Here is a 26,735-nt window from a genome sequence, read left to right on the forward strand (position 1 = left end):
TTAACAATTTAAAAAAAGAAGTGAAGAATCACTTAACAATTAAAAAAGAAGAAGTGAAGAATCACTTAACAATTAAAAAAAGAAGTGAAGAATCACTTAACAATTAAAAAAGTGAAGAATTACTTAACAATTTAAAAAAAGAAGTGAAGAATCACTTTGCAATAAAAAAGAAGTGAAGAATCACTTAACAATTAAAAAAGAAGAAGTGAAGAATCACTTAACAATTAAAAAAGAAGAAGTGAAGAATCACTTAACAATTAAAAAAAAAAAGTGAAGAATCACTTAACAATTAAAAAAGAAGAAGTGAAGAATCACTTAACAATTAAAAAAAGAAGTGAAGAATCACTTAACAATTAAAAAAGTGAAGAATTACTTAATAATTTTAAAAAAGAAGTGAAGAATCACTTAACAATTAAAACAAGAAGTGAAGAATCACTTAACAATTAAAAAAAGAAGTGAAGAATCACTTAACAATTAAAAAAAAAGAAGTGAAGAATCACTTAACAATTAAAAAAAAAGAAGTGAAGAATCACTTAACAATTAAAAAAGAAGAAGTGAAGAATCACTTAACAATTAAAAAAAAGAAGTGAACAATCACTTAACAATTAAAAAAGAAGAAGTGAAGAATCACTTAACAATTAAAAAAGAAGAAGTGAAGAATCACTTAACAATTAAAAAAAAGAAGTGAAGAATCACTTAACAATTAAAAAAAAGAAGTGAAGAATCACTTAACAATTAAAAAAGAAGAAGTGAAGAATCACTTAACAATTAAAAAAAGAAGTGAAGAATCACTTAACAATTAAAAAAGTGAAGAATTACTTAACAATTAAAAAAAAGAAGTGAAGAATCACTTTGCAATAAAAAAGAAGTGAAGAATCACTTAAAAATTAAAAAAAAAAGAAGTGAAGAATCACTCAGCAATTAAAAAAAAGAAGTGAAGAATCACTTAACAATTAAAAAAAAAAAGTGAAGAATCACTTAACAATTAAAAAAGAAGAAGTGAAGAATCACTTAACAATTAAAAAAAGAAGTGAAGAATCACTTAACAATTAAAAAAGTGAAGAATTACTTAACAATTAAAAAAAAGAAGTGAAGAATCACTTAACAATTAAAACAAGAAGTGAAGAATCACTTAACAATTAAAAAAAGAAGTGAAGAATCACTTAACAATTAAAAAAAAAAAGTGAAGAATCACTTAACAATTAAAAAAAAAGAAGTGAAGAATCACTTAACAATTAAAAAAAAGAAGTGAAGAATCACTTAACAATTTTAAAAAAAGAAGTGAAGAATCACAACAATTTAAAAAAAGAAGTGAAGAATCACTTTGCAATAAAAAAAGAAGTGAAGAATCACTTAACAATTAAAAAAGAAGAAGTGAAGAATCACTTAACAATTAAAAAAAAGAAGTGAAGAATCACTTAACAATTAAAAAAAGAAGTGAAGAATCACTTAGCAAATAAAAAAAAGAAGTGAAGAATCACTTAACAATAAAAAAAAGAAGTGAAGAATCACTTAACAATTAAAAAAAGAAGTGAAGAATCACTTTGCAATAAAAAAAGAAGTGAACAATCACTTAACAATTAAAAAAAAGAAGTGAACAATCACATAACAATAAAAAAAGAAGTGAAGAATCACTTAACAATTTAAAAAAAGTGAAGAATTATTTAACAATTAAAAAAAGAAGTGAAGAATCACTTAACAATTAAAAAAAAGAAGTGAAGAATCACTTAACAATTAAAAAAGAAGAAGTGAAGCATCACTTAACAATTAAAAAAGAAGTGAAGAATCATTTAACAATTTTAAAAAAAGAAGTGAAGCATCACTTAACAATTAAAAAAAAGGAAGTGAAGCATCACTTAACAATTAAAAAAAAGATGTGAAGAATCACCTAACAATTAAAAAAAAAAAAAGTGAAAAATCATGTAAAAAAAAATTCTCAGATCCGGATCCGTATCCAGATCTTCACCAAAACCTAATAATTTTGTCCTTGACACATACCCAACTTCTCCGCCAAAAGTTGTGGACGGATTCGAACGAAATTTGGTGGAGATGTTGGGTATGTGACAAGGACGAAATTATTAGATTTTGGTGAAGATCCAGATGTGGATATGATTTTTTTTTTTACATCAATCTTCACGTTGTTTTTTATGCCTCCGCCCCCGAAGGCATTATATTTTCGGGTTGTCCGTCTGTCAGAACGGGCTAAACCTCGTTTTTCTCAGCAACCACATGTCCAATTGAAACAAAACTTTCAGGGTAGGAGTGACACCCATGCAGAATGTTTTTTATGATAATCGTGACGTCATAGGTCACGTGGTATGGCAGCCATCTTTGATTAAACGCAAACAATTAAAAAAACAATTTCTCAGAAACCGCTGAATGGATTTTTTTTAACTTGGCACATTGTCAAGTACTTCCAATAGGGAACAAAAGCATGATAATGATGACATCATAGGTGAAGTGGTATACCAGTCAAAAATGTTTTAATCGAATTCCTTATCCTAAAAATCTGAAATTGAATGCACATGATCTATGACCCATTTGTATTGAAATATTAAATTTATGACATCATAGGTCACATGGTTTGGCACCCATATTGGATTTAACCTAAAACCTTAAAAAAGCATCTTCTCCTAAACCACCAAATCGATTGACTCAAAACTTTACGTGTGTCATTGACTAGGCATGGTGATTAAAAGATGATCACGAAAACATCATTGGTCACATGGTGTGGCAGCCATATTGGATTGAAGGAAAATATTAAATAATTATATCTCTGAAACCACTTACCCTATCGATGCGAAGTTTTACAAATGTCATCTAACACCATTGTTGCATAGTTTGAAAATGATGATGTCATAGGTCACGTGGTTTGGCAGCCATATTGGATAGAAAAACGAACCCTATCCGATCAACACGAAACTTCACAAACGTGATCCCTACCCATACATATGTAGAGTGTACATTTTTTAAGGTCGTATGTCACGTGGTATGGGATCCATATTAGCTTGAAAGCCGATAATTAAAAAAAATCCCTTCTCTGAAACCGCTTCACCGATCGATTTGAAACCTGTCCTGTCTGGTGAAAATGTGATACTTGAAAACAGCAGAAGGGATTTAAATCAAACTTGTTTATTTTTAGGACAGTGAACAAGGGCATCTACCTGTTGTGGGACGATGCGGAGGCATATTGGCGACACAGTCGCATTGCTCTAGTTTAAAATTGTTAAGTGATACTTCACCATTGGGAGATTGGGACGATATATTGCACGATATTTCCAAAAGTTGTTGGTCAAATTAACACAAAACTTGGTGGATGAGTTGGTGAGATAACAAAAAAAAGACGATTACATTTTGTTTCATGCCCAGATCCAGATCTGATGAAGACCCTGATCCAGATCCGGATCTTCACCAAAACCTAATCATTTTATTGACTTCTTAAGTTCAGCAGCTAAACTTCTTAAGTTCATACAACCAACATCTCCACCAAATTTCGTCGGAATCCGTCCACAACCTTTTGAGATATCCTGTTCAGATAGACAGAGAGACAGGCAGACAAACAGACAGGGGTGAAAAAAAAACCTCCACCCACATTCGGTGACGGAGATAAAAATCGAGTAATGGAACTTTTTCTCAAGTTTCTCTTCCCTGGGATGAACGAAGCTCTATCTGACCATGAAATAAAAATATTCTATGGATGTTTTGTTTACACAAAATGAGGTTCTGTGGAAGAAAAGTCCAAATCACATGTCAAGGAAAAACAAAGTTGAACAAAAAGAGGTTAATGAAATGTTCTGTTCAATATTTTACGAATGGCATCTAATATACTAAGCACGAGATACTCAACCAAGTATGATTATTAAGGAAATATCGAAATCTTTTTGTTTTTCTAATAACAGGTTGCCAGGATAGCCTAGAGCTGCGTGCACTCACCTTCGAGCCGTCTAGCCTGGGTTTGAATCTACCCCTAGTTATAAACTGTCATCCTGGTGTTTTGCTTTAAGGGGATCGGATGGAGGACCTTTTTGACACAAGACATTCACGAACCGGCTGGCCAGGCCTGACATTTGACGGAAGGTGATTTGGTCAGGAATTTGTCATTCGTTTTTGGGTGTCGACGATAATCCATCTACTCTTCACGAAAGACACCATGGTTATCTCTAACGTCGTTAACGCCCACGGTTATCTCTATAAAGGTGATGGGATTAATATTATTTATTTTACATATGTACACAAATATTGCACACACACAATTGAGGCAATTGAACCCAATAGTTTGAGCGTGATTGGTGTTTCACACAGACAGACACACAAACACCCAAACACACACACACCTACACACACACACACACACACACACACACACACACACACACACACACAAACAAACACATACACACACACACACACACACACACACACAAACACACACACAGTCACACACACACACACACACACACACACACACACACACACACACACACACACACACAAACAAACACATACACACACACACACACACACACACACACACACACACACACACACAAACAAACACACACACAGTCACACACACACACACACACACACACACACACACACACACGAAGGTGGATACTTTGAGACCTGGGAAGGTTCCGTTCCACCTTCTGAAACCCGAAAATGGAGATCACAACCAACGGGAGTAAGGGAAAGACTTCCTTATTAATAAGCATAGTAATATCAGTTGGTTTTACAATGATGAGCGGGTGGTGGTGGTGCGTGACACAAGCAAGTTGTTGTAAAGAATGCGCAAAGCAGAATCTTTGCGATATTTGACACTCCACCCTTTTCATGAAACACCTTTGTAGTGTAACACTAATGGCTGCTTTGCTATTCATATTATGTTCAGTGGAGAGTCAGAGGCGGCTTTGAAGTGACATTTCTCTGTGAAGGTGAGATTGATGAACATCTAAATAGATCTAGAAGTACCATTGCAAAGGCCACACCTGGTCCCAAGTGTACTCTTACTCAATTTTCCAAACCTGGTGCCCATTCGGGGGTAGATCTTGTTTGGTGTCAATGTGAGCATCGGTTAAGACTCGCTTAGTAAAGAGTATGCAGTAAAGAATGTCAGGTTAAGTTAAGGTAAATATGCAGGTAAGGTGCTGGGATGGATATGAATAATGAAAATAGAGACTACATGATTCGAGGACAGTCTTGGAGTGTGCGACACGGGAGAAGGATCTGGGGGTGGTAATAGATACGGGAGGTACGCACACAGGACAAAGCCAGGTAGCTACAGGTAAAGCAAACTCGGTTTTAGGTTGTATTCGATGGGGGATCAATTATATATCAAAGGAGGTCGTGTTCATGCTCTATAGGAATTTAGGGAGGCCCGTCTACAATATTGTGGAGTTTTGGTCACCGCGTCTGAGAAAGGCCATAGTCCACCTGGAGAAGGTTCACCGTTGATTGATTTCAGGCCTAGCTAGACTCAGCTATGCGGAGCGGCTGAAGGAGTCAGGACCTTTTTTATTATTATTTTTTGTATGCAAGATCGAGGCTCGTGTAAGAGCAAACATTGATCACAAAAAGACAAACTGACACATAAAACATGATAAAGGGAGCGGGAGAACAAGATGGAGAGCAAGGACATCGGGAGATCTGTGGGAGGGAGAGGGCTTGGGGGGAGGGGGATTGGGAAGGTTGATGGAAAAAAAACAAAAACATGAACACTGCTAGGACTTCCAGGAAATAAATCGGTATTTCAAAAAATTGGATTAGAAAGCAAGTGCATCATTCCGATTGGATGTTGGAGATGTGGGCGGGGTTTCACAGGCTAATCGGCTGTTTAGACGCGCACAACTAAACAGATGTTATAATTTTCCCTTCGTAAATTGCTGTTTAGACGTGCGATTAGCTGTGCACGTACAAATATGTTTTTGTCAGCATTTAAGGGTTGGGAGAGTGTTAGCAAGATGCTCGCTAAACTCCTTTCGTAAATTCGGTCCAAAAACATCAAATTAAGGGAAGACACACACAGGTGATGTCCCTGCACCTGCCCCATTGTGTCCCACTGCTCGTGCCTGCCCCATTGAAATTAAATCGATAACATGATTGATTGATTGAATCAACGTGGTGTTGACAGGCCCTTCTTATGGCTATTGTCAACGTTCCTTGAACATCAATTGTTTAATGTTTCTTCTTCTCTTACTAAGTCTCCCTTTAAAAGGTGAATGGAACTCGTCCAGCAAGATATTATGCACACATCGACTTGCTTATTATTATAATCATTATTTAATTGTGTCGCATTATTGTCATTTGTAAAACGTGATCGATTTGCATGGAATTATATTTTGCATAAACTAAGCCTTTACAAGTATAAAGTGTAAATACCACACATTAATATTCGAGCTGTCATTTTGGAGCATGCATCGGAAAAACATGACCATGGTGCATTCGTCGTGGTGTGTTTACCAGTCTCTTCAACCAACTTGAGATGAGACGAATATCAAATGTTGTTGACCAGGGTTGTTGTAATCACCTTCCAAGGGTGGAATCCCTCTGTGGTAAGAAAGTTAGGAAATTGTATAAACCACTAGCAGAAGTACCCGGCATTGCCGGGCGGGGGAGGGGAGGGAAGGGGGAAGGGGAGGGGAACAGGGGGGAGGGGAGGAGAGGGGGGGAGGGGGGAGGGGAGGGCAGAAAGGAAGGGGTAGGGGGGAAAGGGAGGAGCATGGGGGAAAGGGAGGGGGAGGGGAGGGTGGAGGGGGACGGGGAAGGGGTAGGGTGGAAAGGAAGGTGTAGGGGGGAAAGGGAGGGGCATGGGGGAAAGGGAGGGGGAGGGGAGGGGAGGGGGAGAGGAGGGGAAAGGGGAGTGGGGAAGGGGAGAGGGTAGGGTGGAGGGAGAAGGGAGTGGGAAGGGTAGGGGGAGGGGGAGGGGGAAAGGGAGGGGGAGCGGGAGGGAGGGGGGGGAGGGGAAGGGGAGAGGGTAGGGTGGAGGGAGAAGGGAGTGGGAAGGGTAGGGGGAGGGGGAGCGGGAGGGAGCGGGAGGAGGGAAGGGGAGGGGGAGCGGGAGGAGGGGGAGGGGGAGGGGGGAGGGGGGAGGGGGAGGGGGAGGGGAGGGGGGGTGAGGGGAGGGGGATGGGAGGGGAGGGGGAGGGGGGAGGGGAGGGGAGCGGGGAGGGGAGGGGAGGGGAGGGGGAGGGGGAGGTGAGGGGAGGGGAACGGGGGGGAGGGGGAGGGGAGGGGGGAGGGGAGGGGGAGGGGAGGAGAGGGGGGAGGGGGAGAGGGAGGGGAGGAGAGGGGGGAGGGGGAGGGATGGGAGGGGAGAGGAGTGGGAGGGTGGAGGGGAGAGGAGTGGGAGGGTGGGGGGGAGGGAGGGAGGAGGGGGAGGTGGAGGGGGAGGGGAGGGGGGAGGAGGGGGAGGTGGAGGGGGAGGGGAGGGGGGAGGGGAAGGGGTAGGACAGAAAGGAAGGGGTAGGGGGGAAATGGAGGAGCATGGGGGAAAGGGAGGGGGAGGGGAGGGGAAGGGGAGGGGGAGGGGGAGGGGGATGGGGAAGGGGTAGGGCAGAAAGGAAGGGGTAGGGGGGAAAGGGAGGGGCATGGGGAAAGGGAGGGGGAGGGGAGGGGAAAGGGGAGGGGGGAAGGGGAGAGGGTAGGGTGGAGGGGGAAGGGAGGGGGAAGGGTAGGGGGAGGGGGAGGGGGGAAAGGGAGGGGGAGGAGGGAAGGGGAGGGGAGGGATATAGATGGTTACTGGCAATTGATCACATCCAGAAATGATGTAATCCACACCAATTTATGTACTTTACATAACGTTAATAGGAATACATGGCCGTGTAGATGGGAAATACAGTTTGTTTGAAATAAATCACAAATATCAGATGAAAGTGACCAAAAACCTATGTGGTGTGAATGGCAATGTTCCTCGCTGAAATGTGGAAAAACTGAATTACGTGCGAACGCATAACTGTGAGATTATGGCGGCAAAGTTGGAACATCACGTGATCCTAGCAGAAGTACCCGGCATTGCCGGGTGGGGGAGGGGAGACCCGTACATTCCCAACCCGTACATTCGCCCTCTCGACTCAAGCTCGTATTCGATTCGTATTCGAAATCGAATGGGGAAAGGGGAAATCCTTCGTATTCGAATTCGTAAACACGAAATATGAATTAAAATTTAATTCATATCGCACAAAATCGACACAAAACACGATCGCATAAAGGTGAAAAACGCAATGGCTTTTCGCCCTGAATCACGTGCAAACGTGTGACGTGTGACGGGATGGAACATCACGTGATCGCTCTGAGCGAATCAGCAAGCTGCTCGCACTGGCTGAGATTAGCGGGTACTTCGCTGAAATGCGCTGAGATAAATATGAATAAAAAATATGGATCTCGTCAAATATGGTCTCAGCCATGTTCGTCCCAGGCTCAATGGCCATGTCTATGCCAAATATCAAGCACGTGAGCCTCTCCGTTTCGGAGTCTATCGGTAACATTACACACACACACACACACACACACACACACACACACACACACACACACACACACACACACACACACACACACACACACACACACACACACACACACACACAAACTGTGTTTTATATATACTAGGGCATGCCCGTACTATATATATATATAAAATTATATCCCCCCCCCTCTATTTACATGAAATGGTTTGGTCCAAAGCGAACGGCTTGCGAGTACGGTGACAATCCCCCCCCCCTCTATTTACATGAAATGGTTTGGTCCAAAGCGAACGGCTTGCGAGTACGGTGACAATCCCCCCCCCTCTATTTACATGAAATGGTTTGGTCCAAAGCGAACGGCTTGCAGAGTTTGGTAAAGAAATCGCCATAACGTGCACAAACGCGCAGGAAAGCGAAAGAATCGCAAATTAGTTTTAAAACATAGTTTAACGCCAACATAGCGGCAACATAGTTTGCCAACGTGAAATAAATGAATACGCTCTCAAATGTGCCGTCCGAGGCAGAGTCTGTTCGGCACGTTCGGCACACGTGATAGCTCGCTGCTCTCTGATTGGTTGAATCGTTTTTTGGACATAGCTCGGTAACTACTTGTCCGATTAATATGAAACCTTGAAAAGGCACATCCTCGGGTCCCCAGCAATATACCTGGCAAGTTTCAAGTATATCGAACCCGTGGTTGTCGAGAAACAGCGGTCACAGACATACAGACATACATACATACATACATACATACACACAGAGATTACTGGAATTATAGATAGATATAGATTTTACAAGACACCTCAAGAGATTTTACAAGAGAGCCACAGATGCATCTCAATTGTTTTACCGAGTTCATGGTCGTGCAATATTCCACCCTCCATCTGCACACATGCTGCGTGGCCAGAGATGAGGGTCAGAACCAACGTTGTAGTAGTGATACGACTACGCAGGGACAGCGCTTACGAAAAACGTGGAAGGTGGGGTTATGTAATGGACCGGAATGTGGGGTGATACATTTTGACTGTACAAAACAGCTGCCACTACTACCACTACTACTACCACTACCACTACTACTACCACCACTGCCACCACTACTACTACCACCACTACTACTACTACTACCACCATCACTACTACTACTACTACTACCACCACTACTACTACCACTACTGCCACCACCACTACTACCACCACCACCACTACTACTAATACTACAACTACCACCACTACTACTACCACCACTACTACTACTACTGCCACCACCACCACTACTACTACCACCACTACTACTACTACTACTACTACTGCCACCACCACCACTACTACTACTACTAACACTACTACTACCACTACTACCACCACTAGTACTACCACTACTACTACCACCACTACCACCACCACCACTACCCCCACCACTACCACTAATGATGATGAGCATTCCTTTTTGCACCATGACGATGCATATGGCTGCCGAAGCAGTTTCCAGGGCTATTGGGCACAATCCTGGACGAGTCGCCACTCTGACTGCAGGAAACCCGAATGACTCATTCATCCGAGGAAGCTGGTACTCAATTTGCCGACCTCGGAAGGACGACAGGCTGAGTCAAACCACTTTGGTGTTAATTCAACGATCGACCCGGATTCTAACCCAGGATCCTAGGATCCCAAGCCAGCACCCTAACTTCTAAGCCAACACCAGGCTGCTATTACCACTACTACAACTACTATTGATACTACGACAACTATTAATACTACTACTACTTCTACTACCATTAATACGACTACTACTACTATTAATACTACTGCTACTACTATTACTACTATTATAGTACAATTACTATTACTATTACTTCGACTAAAGCTGGTTCGGGCATGAATTTGTAATTTGTTTAATGTGTGAGCCACAACTTGTTTACTCTTCGCGAAAGACACTGCGGGATGTTTTATGTCCAGCAGCTATTAATGTAAAGTAGATGGGACAGCCTGCTTAATACTCAACCTGCGAAACACCATGCTTATGGTTTAATTAAAGTCGGGTTGGGAATCGAACCCAGAGTAAACAGCTCAAAGGTGAGTGCACTACTTCTGAATCATCCATCACATCGGACGAGCTGGTAAACGTTTTCGATTTTTTTGTTTTTTTTTGTATACAGAATCGAGGCTCATGTAAGAGCTAATACATTGAACATGAAAACATGCACAGGCACATAAAACATACAATGAAGGGAGTGGGAGACAAGAGGGGGTGAGAGGGAAGCACACAAGCACAACAACAGTAGAGAACAGGGACATCGGGAGATCTGTGCAAGAGGGAGGGCTGGGGTAGGAGGGAGGGGTACACGGTACAAAAAAAATTGACCATACTAGGAAATTCAGGAAAGTCCCAGATTGAAAGAGGTGGATTTGGGGTGTATTAGCAGGGGTATAAAAGATCAAGGTTTTGGATGGGGGAAGATAAGAGATGGTGGTGAACAGCTGTTTTAAAGACCTGGAGGGAGGAGTGGGATTGAAGGGAGTGGGGGAGTTTGTTCCAGAGGCGGGAGAAAAGAGGAATGAAAGAGGGAAGGTGAGCAGAGAGCCTAGATTTTGGCAGTTTAACCATAAGAGGGTTGCAGGCAGATCCTGTGCGACCTCTAGGAATATTAGGGGGACAGAGCACAGATAGAGCTGGGGAAGCAAGGCCGGAGAGGAGTCGGTAGAAGACAGAAAGACCACCTACCTGCCTACCTCCTTTCAAGGCGAGTGAGTGAAAGGCCCTCACAATCAGCGTCATCACGGGAGATACCAATGATTATAAAAGCCTTGGTTTCTACAGCGTGAAGTCGAGCTAGGTGTGAGGAAGGAGCCCCAGCCCAGAGGGGAGAGCAGTATTCCATTGAGCTGCGGGTGAAAGCCTTGTATGTGGTGAGGAGCTCAGGTGTTCCAAGGAAGGACCTCGCACGACGGAGGATGCCCAGTTGGTGACTGGCTTTGGAGGCCAGCTTGGAAATGTGGTTTGGAAAGCTTGGAAAAACGTTATCGCTTTCTTGAATACATGAAACTTCCTTTAAGTAAATTAAGCTTTTTAAAATGTCAGTGAATGTAATGCCATATCATCCTAAATATTTAATAAGAATACAAGTCCTCACCGACGATCACCCCACCTGCACTTAAAAAATGTGAAGTGTAGATTTTACATTTAAAAAATATAAATAAATATGTCGGTAGCGATAATGGTAAAGTGTATATAAATAAAAAAACAATTCAAGGTGGTGTGTGGGTAGTGATGATGGTGAGATTGTATACATATAAATAAATAAAGAATTAAGGGTGATGTGTGTGTCATGGAGATGGTAAAGTGTAAATAAATAAATCATGGTGGTATGTACAGAGTGGCCACAAAGTCCCTATGCACGCAGTTAGAATTTAGTTAAAATTTATCTGTGTGCTCCTCTCCATTGTCCGCACAAATTTGAATTTTTCTCCATGTTCTTCTGGACATCTTCTTCCATGTTGATTGTTGAGGGTTGGAGGTCATAAAAGCAGCCCCTGACAGCTGTTTTGAGGTCTTCAACTGTTGTTAGGCGGAGATGAGAAATTTCCTCTTTCACAATGCCCCAAGGTGAGTTGTCACATGTTGTGAAGTCTGGACTTCGAGGAGGCCACACTATCTCAGATCCACGTCCAATTCATCATCCACTGAATTTGTCGTCGAGATATTCTCTAACTGCGAGAGCATAATGTGCTGGTGCACCATCTTGTTGCAGGATAGCAGTTGCCTCGCTACCTCTCACGCAGTTGTGTAACAAACCATGTCTGAAGCATGTTCAAATAAGCAGTGTGATTGACACTTGCATCAAACTAGAGGTTCCAGGGAACCTGAACTCAACTGGTCTATATCAATATGGTTAGAATATGCATAATAAAACCACAAACTATACAGTATATATGTGCTAAAAATATATGACAAAAATGATTTTTCAATATGGCCACCCTGCTGCGCCCATTTTTGGGCATGCAACGCCTAAATGCAATCCCAAACTAGTTTATGTCTTAAAGATGCTGCATAGCAAGTTTCATCAAATCTGATCAATATTTGTGACTTTTAGAGCGTAGGCATCGAATTGTTTACAGATGACAGACAGACAGACAGACAGACGACAGACGACGGACACTGGGTGTCTACAAAAACTCAGCTGGACATAGTCCAGTTGAGTTAAAAATATGGCCCTATCAAGTGATCTTCTGAAATTGCTGCCCATATCATGACATGAGGAGGATGCTGTTAAATTTCCTCGTAAAAATAAAGATTTTCTTTGCACCAAAAATAAACATTCCTGGATCGATTGCTGAGGTAAATAGTACACTCATCCGAAAAAAAATACGCCTCATCTTGATTTAATTGTGGGAAATCGCTGCAGAAGAGAATTGCTCTAAATCAAGTCAAATCAAGGACACTCCCTGTTGAAAAAGCCTTCTTCTCCCATGCCCGCATCGTGTCACGCGTAGCAGCTGACTCATCAAACATCTGCAAAAATCTTGTCCTTATGTCTTCAAAACTTTCTCCTTTTCGCGCACGGTCGTGAACCCAAACACAAGTAATCAGTCTCTCTTCTATCGTATACTCACTGGTGTCCGTCATACCGAAGCCATACCTGGAAAACCAATAAAACAAATAAACAAATAAAACAAACAAGCATTCTGAGTATTGCGCTGCAATACATGTCCCCTCACGGCAGTCTGTCATCCAGAAAACTGTTGGGGAAATTACCAATGGTTATTTATCTGCAGGTTCTGAATCGTTCCCAATCGCTAATTACCTCAGGACGGGCTCACCTGTGATTCACACTCAGGACTTCGATTTATACACCTCACAGACAGGTCAGCAGAAGCACGAGAAAAGAAATTGTTGATAAAGAACCTATCGAGTCGCTAAATATCAGTAATTTATTATATTTTCCGGTTCACGATCAATGATCGATGTGTTTATATATGTTGCTCGGCTTGGCTCCGCCCCTCGCGAAAGCGTGCTGTGTCACGCTTTTGACGTTCACGAGACGAGGCTGAGGGTACGCGGTGCGCCTTGAGGAGAACTCGAGAATAAACAAGAGATATCCATTTAAAAAAAAAATTTTTCGTTTAATTAACGATATCTGCCAAACCACGTGCCCTATCGCAAATTCCAAAATAGCAAAATGCTGAACCCTATCGCAAAAATTTTAGTAGATTGACATGCTGAACAGATTTGAGAAGTTTCCCCTCGATTGGATCAAAAATGAGGGAGGGGCTCGGTTTTAAAGGTTCATGCTTAAAAACGTCATAACTCTGAAACCATGTGATGCATGACGTCATGCTCGTTGACTTTTTTGTTCGTCATGGGTATGCGATTTTGCCTGCAAAGTTTGGCCTCGATCTGTTCAGCCGTTGCAGAAAAAAGGGGTTTTCGTGTTTTCACGAAAAACAATATGGCGGCCGAACCACGTGACCTGTGACGTCATAATTACCATTAAAATATTCTACAGACCGAGTCGCCCCTACGGTGAAAATTTGATCTCAATCGGTCCTATTATTGCAGAGAAAATCCTTTTTTAAAGGAAATTAAAACTTAAGTCTAGTAGGAAGACTAGGTCCCCCTGCACCCCCCGGAGATATACTTCTAATCAGTGTTTCTAGATTGGAAAAAATGTGTAGAAAATGACTAGCTATGGCCCCAAGCTGAAATAATGTCCCACATACCATTTTTATGCAAATTACTGCTGCCATTATCAAAAAAAGACTAGGTCCCCCTGCACCCCCCGGAGATATACTTCTAATCAGTGTTTCTAGATTGGAAAAAATGTGTAGAAAATGACTAGCTATGGCCCCAAGCTGACAAAATGTCCCACATACCATTTTTATGCAAATTACTGCTGCCATTATCAAAAAAAGACTAGGTCCCCCTGCACCCCCCGGAGATATACTTCTAATCAGTGTTTCTAGATTGGAAAAAATGTGTAGAAAATGACTAGCTATGGCCCCAAGCTGAAAAAATGTCCCACATACCATTTTTATGCAAATTACTGCTGCCATTATCAAAAAAATACTAGGTCCCCCTGCACCCCCCGGAGATATACTGAAACTGGCAGTGACTGGTGATTGAAATGCGGTGCCTTTTTGTGTTTCAGGTCGAGGTACGTGAACTCCCCACGATCTACAGCAACCAGGAAGAGACTGATACCAGGGTGGTTCTGTACCTCCATCATGCTGCTACCATCGGATACAAGAACGCTGTAGTCAGAACACCGGACACAGACATCCTCCTGATCCTGCTCCACCATGCCCACAACATCAAGCTGACGGTGTACCTGGATACAGGGTCAGGGAAGCATCGCCAACTTGTCAACGTCTCTGAGCTGGCAGAATCCCTGGGAGAGGACTACTGTGCCACTCTCCTGGGGTACTATGTGTTCAGCGGAGAAGACTGCACCAGTGCCTTCAAAGGGAAGGGAAAAGTCGGGCCCTTGAAAAAGCTGGAGAAGAATCCCAGGTTTCACAGGGCATTCGGTGAATTTCACAGGGTATTTAGAAAAATAAAACTTTGTGTTAACGTCTGTGTAGACGGACCTTAATATGAGTCTATTATTTCGTAAAACTGTGATTATTTTGTAAATAAAGCACTAATTAGCATACTAGTATACCATAGACACATGTAATCATGTTATGAATAGTTCTATCATGATCTATGCCCTTCAAAACATGGGTCTAGACACCTTCATTTTTCAATTATCTGCAATATTGGCTGAGATATGTCAAAAATCGTTTTTTTGATAATGGCAGCAGTAATTTGCATAAAAATGGTATGTGGGACATTGTTTCAGCTTGGGGCCATAGCTAGTCATTTTCTACACATTTTTTCCAATCTAGAAACACTGATTAGAAGTATATCTCCGGGGGGGTGCAGGGGGACCTAGTCTTTTTTTGATAATGGCAGCAGTAATTTGCATAAAAATGGTATGTGGGACATTTTTTCAGCTTGGGGCCATAGCTAGTCATTTTCTACACATTGTTTCCAATCTAGAAACACTGATTAGAAGTATATCTCCGGGGGGTGCAGGGGGACCTAGTCTTCCTACTAGACTAATGGCACTGAGTTGAGGATCATCAGAATTATCAGAATTCCCAAAGTTCAAAGTGCCATAACTTTGTTAAAAATAATCGAAACGTCGTGAAGTTCGAACTTGACCTGTAACTTATCATGAGGAAACCATGTGCCAAGCCTGAAATCATTAGCATTAAGAGTTTAGAAAAAAAGTCCGGAAAACTGTTCTTTGCGTGACGGACTGACGGACTGACGGACTGACGGACGGAGGGACGGCGTGCAAACCTTTCGTCGCCTCCGGTGTACACCGGTAGGGGACTAATAAATAATGGTCCCAGAAAGCCTGTACAATTCTGTACTATTCTATCAATTTTTATTATTTAAATCAATCAAAATTCCAAATTGGCTACAATCACAAAATAATTTGACGTTCCTCATGCCCAGATATTATTGCATACATGCGCCAAATCTTAGAAATAGTTTATTTTGTGTAGGTGTGTATATGTGTGTCTGTGTGTGTGTTTGTGTGTGTGTGTTTGTTTGTTTGTGAGTGTTTGTGTGTGTCGGTGTGAAACACCAATCACGCTCAAACTATTGGCCCAATTGCCACCAAACTTAACACTTGGACAAAATTGGACCTCCTGTTGAACAAAGGCTGCTTGTTTTTTTTTTTATGACCATCGCAAATTATGATACCGCGGAATTAAATTCAAAGTTATATTTTGGCGGTGAAATCTGTGATTTTGTCCAGGTCTGCAGAGAGTGAGGAGGCTGCAGACTGCTGATCTGAGGGATGAGGAAGGGAGTGGCAGAGAGTGGAGTCATCAGCAAAGAGATAGAGAGGATTTTCCAGAAAGTCGGAGAGATCATTGATGAAGACCAGAAAAAGCACAGCGCCCAGAACACTGCCTTGGGGAACTCCAGCCTGAACAGGAAGGGGAGATGAGAGAAATCCATTCAGGGCCACACGTTGACTATGACCAGAGAGGAAGTCCGCAAGCCATGCATGGAGATTTCCATGGATTTCCATGGATGCATGGACATTTCCATGGATTTCCATGGACATTTTCCATGGATAGGAGGAGAGTTTGGTGAGCAGAGCAGGGTGCCAGACCGTATTGAAGGCACGTGATATATCAAGGGAGACAGCTCTAATTTCCTGTTTGACATTGAGGACTTCCATCCATTGTTGAGACAGCAGAAGCAGCATGTCCAGAGTAGAGTGACCTTTTCTGAATCCAAATTGATGATCAGAGATCAGGCCATTGGAGAAGAGGAAGGAAGAATATCTAGATCTGCATAGGTAGGTGTCCGGCTGTCGTGCTTGAGAATCTCACCTGCAATAAGTTCTGTGTTTAGCCCGGTTTGTCGGATCAAGTGTGGAGCTGTGGTCATACAAGGATGACCGTGTGATAAACAGTAGTGGGGACTAAGATAATTCCCCTGTGTGTCAGACCTGGCGATCATACCTGTGTCCCTTATGGCAACGCACTCTTGTAGACATTAGATAGGCCCTTAGTGCACACATTAATTAAATTCCCCCCCTTACAATGACTGACCACAAGAACTGACCAGAAAGACAAGCAGGCAGCGGCCGCACTGTGGTACACCATGAAAGACGAACATTGTGCCAGGCAGGCTGGGAGCCATGCCCAGGAGAACTAGTGATTGGCCAGTGGAGGGGCGAGCAACAAGCAGGACACCGATTGGCAGAGTAGGGGAGGACGTGCGATTGGTCAAAGGAAGGGCAGAGAGCTTCCCTGTGATTGGAGAGTAAAGAAGGACTTGTGGTTGGCCACCGACCAATGGCATGGAGCAGGGCGCCAAGCGCTCGGCCAATGGGAGGGGACGGAGGAGATCAGAAGATTCGGGAAGGTTAGAAGCGACACACTGGTTGGAGGGGAAGCGAGCTGACGTCAGGAGACGGCCAGTAAAACCGCTTGCTCGCCGGCATTTTGAGTTCTTCCCTTGGCCTTCTCGTTCCTGGATTCGTCCTGCCCGAACCTCCCTTCTGCCCGTGATTCTTTTATTCATTTGGACCTCTTCCCTGTTCGCCTTTCGTTCCCGGTTGGACCTCTTCCATTATGATCCGAATTTGGTGCTGGACGAAAGACGGTGGAGCGACGATCGTGCGAGCGGGGCCTGCCGGTCGGCGTGCGCCGATTAGCTGAGCGCGAACGGAGCGGACTGAGGCCTTCTTCCCGCCAAGCACGGAGCCACATTCGGACGGAGCCGCATTCGGACGCCAGTTTTGGGCCTGGAATACTGAAACAGATAAGACGCACCACATTCCACAACATGACGAGACATTAATTTTATTCACCATCTCCCATTGTTTCGTTTCTGAAGTCTGGTGTGGGGACATCCCAATTTAGGATTTAGTTTGTATTGTCGCGTTCCATTGTTGTCAGGTTCCGTAATAAATATTTCTTTGTTGTACATTTTAAATCCCGTGTTTGACTTGATTTATTAATTTCCAGGTTGAAGACATCGGACTGTGAAGGTAAGCGGCATTGTTCATTCCGTCTCGTGTATGATCCGCCATCGATTGGATAAACGCCTCCATTAAAGCTCGGTTCCATCCGTGGTGACGCTCGGTGTTAACTGAGCCAAACCACACGACAATATCAAGGGAGACAGCTCTAATTTCCTGTTTGACATTGAGGACCTCCATCCATTGTTGAGACAGCAGAAGCAGCATGTCCAGAGTAGAGTGACCTGGTCTGAATCCAAATTGATGATCAGAGATCAGGCCATTGAAGAAGAGGAAGCAATGATGGATTCCATGACTTTGCTGATGATTGGAAGCAGGCTGATTGGTCTGTAGTTGCAAGGATCTGTTTTTGCACCTTTTTTGTGTACAGCGGTAATGTTGGCTGATTTCCAAGCTGAAGGCAGATGACCTTGAGCAAAAGAGAGGGTGAAGAGAACAGAGAGAGGGTGTGAAAGAGCGGCAGCGCAGGATTTTAGGACCTGTGGGCTGATGCCGTTGGGTCCAGTTGCAGAATCAGAGTCGAGGATTGACAGAAACTTCTCCACCTTGTCAGGAGAGGACACAGAGTCCAGGAGCAGCTGGGTACGACTGGGTATGGTGGGTACAGAGTGAGATGTGTTTGGAACACATGATTTTGAGGCAAACACAGAGTTGAGGCATTCAGCTTTTTCACGTGCGGAGTCAGCTGTGTAGCCGTTTGAGGTAAGGGAGGGGATGGAGGGGGAACAAACACCTGAAACAGATTTGACAAGACGCCACCAGGATTTGGAAGAGGGAGACAGGTTTGAGAGTTCGGTCTTGAGAGTTGAGAGATATTGTTTCCTGGCTCTCCTGAGGGTGAGGGTGATCTCCACCACCCTACACTTGTTCCGGGCTTTGTGAAAGGAAATGAGATTGCCTTCCATTGGATTTGCCTTCCAAGAGGCGAAGGCAAGTTGTTTCAGGGCAACTGCCTCACCACAAGATTCAGTGTGCCATGGACAGGAGGAAGGGTATGATAACTGAAGACAGGATGGGATAAATCTGTGCATGAGAGAGAGCAGTTTGCTTTGGAAGAATTCCCAGGATGAGTTGATGCCAGAGGCATTAGAGATGGGAGACCAGTCCAGATGATTTATGGCTGCTTGAAGACCGTGCCAGTCAGCCTGAGTGAAATGCCAGACTCGTCGACGTTGAGGAGACTCTCTGAGAATGGCCAGAGAGATGTCTACTTTAACAAGCATATGGTCAGATGAACCGATTGGAGCAGAAGAAGAGCAGCAGACATTTACAGGGAAGTTTGTCATAACCAAGTTTAGAAGTGCAGATGCTCCGTTGACTGAGATCCGGGTCGGGAAATTGACAGATTGTGTCAGTCCCAGTGAGTCGCAGAAGTCCTTTGCTGAGGTGCCATGGCTGGTGAGAGAGGTACCCACACCCAGCCAGCTGGCATGATGACAGTTGAAATCACCACATATGAGGAAGAGAGAGTTGGGATGAGTAGATAGAAGTTGGTCCATGTTATCAGACAGCGAGATGTAGATGGAGTCATCACTGTTTGGTGGACGGTACAGAACACATATGAACAATAGGTGGGAGCGAAGGGGAAGCCGTAGCCAGAGGTACTCCTGGGGGTGGGGTGGAGAGATTGCAGTGCAGGGAGAGTGAGGAAGAGACTTTATGATAAAGATAGCAACCCCACCTCCAGGACGAGACTCAGGTCTATCATATCGGAGGATGGAGTAACCAGGGAGAGATATTAAGGAATCAGAGACATACTGGAGGTTCAACATCACTATCAGCATTTCCTTCGAAGCTTCTTGCACCGATATGAACAGCTGGTTCTTTGACATCCATGGAAGTATCCAAATTGGCTGTGCCTTCTGGTGATGCAACGAGGATGGAGTAACCAGGGAGAGATATTAAGGAATCAGAGACATCTTGAAGGAGGAATGTTTCTGTTAAGCAGATTATGTCTGGTTTGTCAGAAGCAATCTGTATGGAGAGATCAATCAGGTTTGAGCAAAGGCCCCGGATGTTAGAGGTCCATACCGTTAAGGAAGGGGAAGGGGGAGCATCGGGTACAGGACAGGGGAGGGGAGGGGTAGGATAAGATGAGGAAGAGGAGGAGGAGGTAGGGAGAGGTGTTGATAGTGTCAGAGATTTCAGAAGAGCTAGGGGAAAGGGAAGGATGAGGAGGGCAAAAGGTTTGATGGTGATTGGATGAGGCACAGTAAGGTGTTGTTTGAGGGGGGCAGAGCAAGGAAGAAGTTTGGAGGAGATGGAGGTAAAAGTTGGAAGGGAGAGGAAGCGGGGAGGACGCTTTGAGGAGGAGGGGTGAGAGGGGAGAATTGGGGAAAAAAGGAGGGTGGGGATAGTTGAAGTGGAGGGGAAGGTGGGAGTTTTGAAATGGAGGGGTGAGGGGGTATTTAGGAGGGGAGGAGTGAGGGTGGAGTTTTGAAATGAAAGGGGGAGTTTATGAGGGGAGGGGCAAGAGGGGAGATTTGAAAGGGATGGGTGAGGAGGGAATTTAGGTGGGGAAGGACAAGTTTGGATTTTAGAAAGTGTTGGACGATTAATGGAAAACGAACATTTATTGCAGAATGAGTTTCTTGTGATTTTCAAGTCAGAGATCTGTTTGAAAACATTGAAGGAGGGGTGGAATGCACGTGAATTTAGGGAATGTAGGAAGGAAGAGTTGTAAGAGATGGAATTTTTCTTTGAAATGAAGAGATTTGGTGAGCAACCCGAAAACAACTTTTTAAAGAAGAAGAAGAAGAATGTGTTATAATATAGAACATAATGAAACACTTCAGGGGAAAGTTTAAACATTTTAAAACTAAGCCGTGAAAACGATCTGGGGAAATTCTTTAAATGAGGGCATGGAGGATTCCTCAGGGGGATTTAAGGATTCCAGCACAGGTTCAGAAGCAGGAACAGAAGGATAGGAGATTGACAGAAAGTAGAGCAGAGAACGAAGGAACAGGGAGGTGTATAAGCAATATGTTAGTACGGGAGGAGAGGCCTACTTTTTTAATTCTTCGTTAATATGTTTTTTTGAAGGTTAGGTGAAAGTGGATCTGAGGAAGAAGGATAAAGTTGAAGATGTATGGTGAGAGCTGAATTGGAAAGGTGACTTTTGGCTGGAGAGGATTGAGTTGTGAAGGAAGGAGAGGAAAAAACAGGAAAAAAATGTGTGGGGTGACACACGTGGGCGAGGAACGAACGAACACGGGAGAGAGAATGATTTATTTTTTTTGTATTAAGACGAAACAGAGGGTAAGATGTTCGGGGAAGTATGGGGTGGAAAAAAAACTGGAAAAAAATGGCCCACAAACGAAATTAAATGGACCACAAACGACTGCCGAGAGGAAACAACAAAGCCTCGAGGCCTAGAAAACCAAGCCTGAAAACGTGGCAGGAACCAACAGACGATTAAACACAAGAAAGCACGATTTGCACCGAGATCTAACTCGGAACACACAGTCGGCACTCACACCGTTGAATAAAAATACAGTTTTGGCAACTGGAGCTTCCAGGGAAGCAGAACTCAACTGAACTGACAGGGCAACTTTAAAGTAGGTCAGTTGGCTGTACTAGATTTGACTTAAGATAGCAACCTACCTTGTGTGGCAAGAGTCTCACACACCAAATTTGATCAAAATCCATAAATATTTGTGGACGTTAAAGTCTTAACGTCGTTTCGGAGCTGAAAACAATATGGCGGCCTATGGCGGCCATTTTGTGACGGATCGGGTTGGAATGCAATAGCAACCTACCTTGTGTGGTAAGGGTTAAACATTTTAAGTTTGATCAAAATCTGTTAATATTTGTGGACGCTAGAGTGTTCACGTCGTTTTCATGACCAAAAACAAAATGGTCGCCTAAGTCCGCCATTTTTCAACGGATCTGGCTGAAATGTAAAACCAACCTGGTCCTTGGGGTAAGGATGCTGCATGTCAAGTTTTATCAGAATCGGTTGATATTTGTGGACGCTGGAGTGTTAACGTCGAAAAGTTAACGGACGACAGATGACAGACGACGACAGACGACGGACGCCGGAGGGTTCAGTATGTGATGAACTCAACTGGACGGTAGTTGGAGTTTAAAATACAAATCGTAAAATTATTAGCTTTGGTAGCGTGGAGAGCTGGCAAAAACACACGACCTCACCGGCAAAACCGGAAGCGGAGAGAATTTAGCGGAGCGGAGAGAATTCACATCAGTGAAGCGGAGAGATTTTTATATAAAAATTTAGGTTAATTAAGTTATAAGGCAATGCTTCTCCAAGGAAGTTTTCTTGGTTGCACTCAAATTGACCACAACTGAATTGGGCAGGTTTGAGATTTGGGTTAGAAATGAGATGGAAAGCTAACACTACCTGTACTCTTGGGAGGTCGTAAGCTACCGTGGACACATCCATTTTTCACAACACGCTTGTCATTCACATCAGTGAATATACAGCTTCTTCTTTTGTTTGGTTCTTCTACGGAACTATGGAATGGAAAAAAAAGTGTTAAATTTCAGTTCAGGTCACGACTTTCATATGACTGCATTCCATTAAAATAAAGGTGTACAGTACAAAGAGAGATGTGAAAAGACCTGGGTTCGAGTTACAGCTCTATAGGCCGTGAGTATATCTTGCTGAGATGATACTTCTGTAATCTGAACTTTATAGGCTTGGAATGGCAGTGTCGACTGCTGGAATTTCCAGTACTTGAGGGAATATCTTGGGCTTAACGTTTATTGGCGGTCTCGTTCTTTTTTAATTTTGGAAATAAGAGTAAGAAAATAAGAGTTACAAACGCGTAATTGTTACCACGATTAAGTGGCGACACGTAAACGATGCTCTGCCCTTCTCCCCACCTGCAGAGTATTTAAGAATTGCAATTTTTATTGTGACGACCATCTGAAGAATACAGCTCAAATGGAAAAGTCCCTTGGAAAACTCTTATGGGGGTGTATGAGAGCATTACGTTACCCTTCTGTCCAGCGAAAACCAAAATGTCTATTTTCATGACAGCATACTTGTTTTTTTTTTTAATTAAAGATTTCAAATAAACATTTAAAGAGTACGTGCACATAACTTATAAAATAAGAAAGAAGAAATATCTCTCGGCAATTTCCCGTCTGTGCGTGAATTTTCTCAACCATTGCTGAAACCAAGTCCAAAAGCATCTATAAAGATGAAATCAGATGGTAAATTAGAGTCGAGATAAAGACGTGAGGGAGTCTCAATGGACTTCATGTTACAGGCCTTAATTTCATTTAATATGCGTTTTGTTCTATAAACGGTAAGTTTCTCTTCCGGTGTTTTTGCCACCGAGTCTAAAACCATGTTAGCGACTGTGAAAAATGAAATCAGGTATCGAATTAGAGTTTAAATAAAACTGTGAGAGAGTAAGAAACTGCGAGCCTAACAAAAGAGGCCTCCAAGCTATGCGAGGAAACAAAATGTTCGAGATTTGTTTTTGAAGCCCCTCCCAGAACGGGTGAAGCCACTCCCATGGACAGACAGAGACAGAGACGCTCACGTTCGCAGAATATTATATAGATAACTCTGTCATAGGTCACGTTGTATATCAGCAATATTGGATTAAAGGAAAACATTTGGACATCTATCTCTTAAACCGCTCAACTAAAAAAAAATGAAGAAAATTGGAATATGCCATTAACTCCCCATTGGCTATATTGGGTGATAACGATGACATCATCGGTGAATTGGTATTCCAGACATAGTTAGTTGAATTGAAATCCTTATCAGAAAAATCTGAAACTTCATATATCTGTTATATGACCCCATGTGAGTGAAGAATTAAATGTATCATGTCATCAGTGATGTGGTCTGATGGTCATATTGGATAAAAAAAAAAAAAAAAAAAAACCTTCTCCAGAACCGCATACCGGGTCGATGCGAAACTCATACATATGATTGACATTGACTAGTCATGGGGAATAGAGTTTTTTTTATATATTCACCTTCATTGACACAATTTAGCTTTAATATGGACAAAGTGGTCATTAAATATCCCAATAATTAATCAATAATCAATAAAGCTTTGAATAATGGCAAAGCATGTGACATAATATGGTACATGGATGATACGCATATATAGGCCATAATAGCAGTGGGCCATAATAGTAGTGTGTTCAGTTAACGATGTTCATTTTTTTGTTCAGAATTCAGAAATTCAGAAATTTTTGTTCAGAATGAGTGTGTGAGGCCAACTATGTGCTCTACAAGTGCCGTTCTAGTTTTTTTTAGAGGTTGGACATTGATTTTGTCTTTTAGTATCCATCTTTTGATCCTCTAAAATCTAAATGGAGCTCTTCACCATGATTTCCCGTTCCATATCATCTCTTGCACTTGAAACAATATCTATGAACCGTCGGTGATTTAATCCTTGTTCATTGACATTTTTTCCTTTATTGTCCCAATTTAGGTGTTGGAACACTCCTTCTCGGCATTTAGTGAATAATTTTGTTGGGATAGTATGTCACTGTCTGACAACTTTCAATCTTAATTCTCCCACTATTTTGGTGCAGTTTTAACGTCACTGTTCCACTATTGTATACCTTGCTCATTATATTGATGATTCTGGAGATGACATTTATGTGACTAGCAACGGTATCCGCCCTATGGGCGGGGCTTCAATTGGGAAGCCCAAATGAAAAGGCAAAATATCAGAAATTGAAGGCTTTTTTATTTTAAACGATTCATATAAACATCCGTTGAATCATATCACACGCAAATCATCAAAATCTAAACAGTACATGGCGCCCATTTTGAAAAAAGATTGAATTCTGCAAAACGGAAGTGGCCGCTACATGTCTTTCCAAGTCGCACGTTTATGTGTGAAGAGTGCGCGCCGAATCTGTAACACTGAAGCGGCCGCTACACCTGTTTCTCAGTCGCTTTGCACACGCTGCCGTGTTACTTCGGAGCCGCACGTTTATATAGGAAAAGTTTGTCAGGAGTTGATCTACTCTCTCCTGGTACGTATAATTTCAACAAAAGCCACATCACTGTTCATATCGGTAAATATTATTCCATCGTGTTTGGAAAAACTGGAAAATTTGAAAAACAATATAGCCTATTTTACTCCAGGGGGTCCTAGGAATACCCACCCAAAATATCGTTGCGATCGCTTCAGCCGTTTTTGTGGTACCTTCGAACGGACAGACAGATGGAAGGACAGACGGACAGACAGACAGACAGACGGACGGACATTTGGTGAATTATAGTAAGATGTAGAACTTGTAGGATGGCATTTGTTTCCACACTATTGAAGGCTTTTTCATAACCGATGGATGCAAGATACAAGGTAAGTTTATATTCTTTTGAATTTTTCCAGAGGCTGATTTATTGTATGAAGATTATTTGTGACATTATTAACATATTATACAAAGAAGCAGAGGCCTATTGCTGTTCCATTTCCCACAGATTGGTAACCTCTCTGCTTTCTATTGCCAATCTTCTGGCATTGCTCCCCTATTCTTTCAGTCCTCCGTGTTCCCCAGACCCCAGGATGCTGTGTTCTTCCAGTAACTACCTCCTTGTTAACCCCGGCTTAATTCCCACCTCCACTTCTTTGTTCCTCCTTTCTCCTGCCTGTGGAATTGCCTCGTTGAGCCAGTCCATTCCCACTCTCCCCTCCAGGGCTTTAAAACTGCAGCTCACCACCATCTTATGTTATCTTCCATCCCTACCTCTGATATTTTCTAACCCCTGTTAACCATTGCCACAACCTCCGCTATTATCTGCAGGTTACTATCTTTCTCTGTCCTCTCTCCTTTTACTTTTCATTCATATATTTGCTTGTTTATGTGTAGACATTTCCACATGAGTCCACTGTCAATATATTACCCTTTTATCCTCCATCACCTGGCTCTTTCATGAGCCTAGTCTTTGTATAAAATATTTAAACTCTTTACCTCCGCCACTGAAGGTGGATGGAGGTTATGTTTTCATCCGTCTGTTTGTTACTGGGCAATTTTTTTTTTTGGACAAGTATGTTGATTACTCCAGTTTGTGTGTTTGTGTTTGTGTAGGTGTTGGTTGTTGGTTCGCTCACTTATACTTGCCTAAATATCACAATTTTAAACCGATCTTCACGAAACTTTGCCAAATAGTAGAATTCGTGGTCCGACAAAATCCTATTTATTTTTGAGGTCAAAAGGTCAAAAGGTCAACATAGGTCTCAGGTCAACAACCTTTTCAAATTTCTAAAATCCTCAATTTTCATCTGATTGACTTGAAATTTGAATCTGATTAACATATCAGCTAACTGTATTCAACCACCAACTAATTTTGAGATCAACATAGGTCACAAGATCAACATAGGCCAAAGGCCAACAACTTTTGTCAAATTTCTAAAATCCTCAATTTTCATCCAATTAACTTAAAATTTGAAGACGATTTGCATATCAGGTGACTGAATTCAACCAGCAATTATTTGTGAGGTCAAAAGGATGCTCTACTGAGTGCCGTTCTTCCTGGTTCTCTTTTCTCAAGTGTTGCTCTATGAGTGATTTTTCATTTGTTTGTTAGTCTGTGAACAAGATATCTCAAAAAGTTGTGGATGGATTCGGACGAAATTTGGCAGAGCTTTTTCTAACTTTCTACAAAAAACAAAAACAAAAACAAAGCCTTGTGTATGTGACAAGGACGAAATGATTCGATTTTGGTGAAGATCCGGATACGGATCCGGCTAGTAGAATTTTGAAAAGGATTCTTCAC

This window comes from Myxine glutinosa, chromosome 9 (genome assembly GCF_964187855.1).
Source record: "Myxine glutinosa chromosome 9, kmMyxGlut1.1, whole genome shotgun sequence".
Lineage (NCBI taxonomy): Eukaryota > Metazoa > Chordata > Myxini > Myxiniformes > Myxinidae > Myxine > Myxine glutinosa.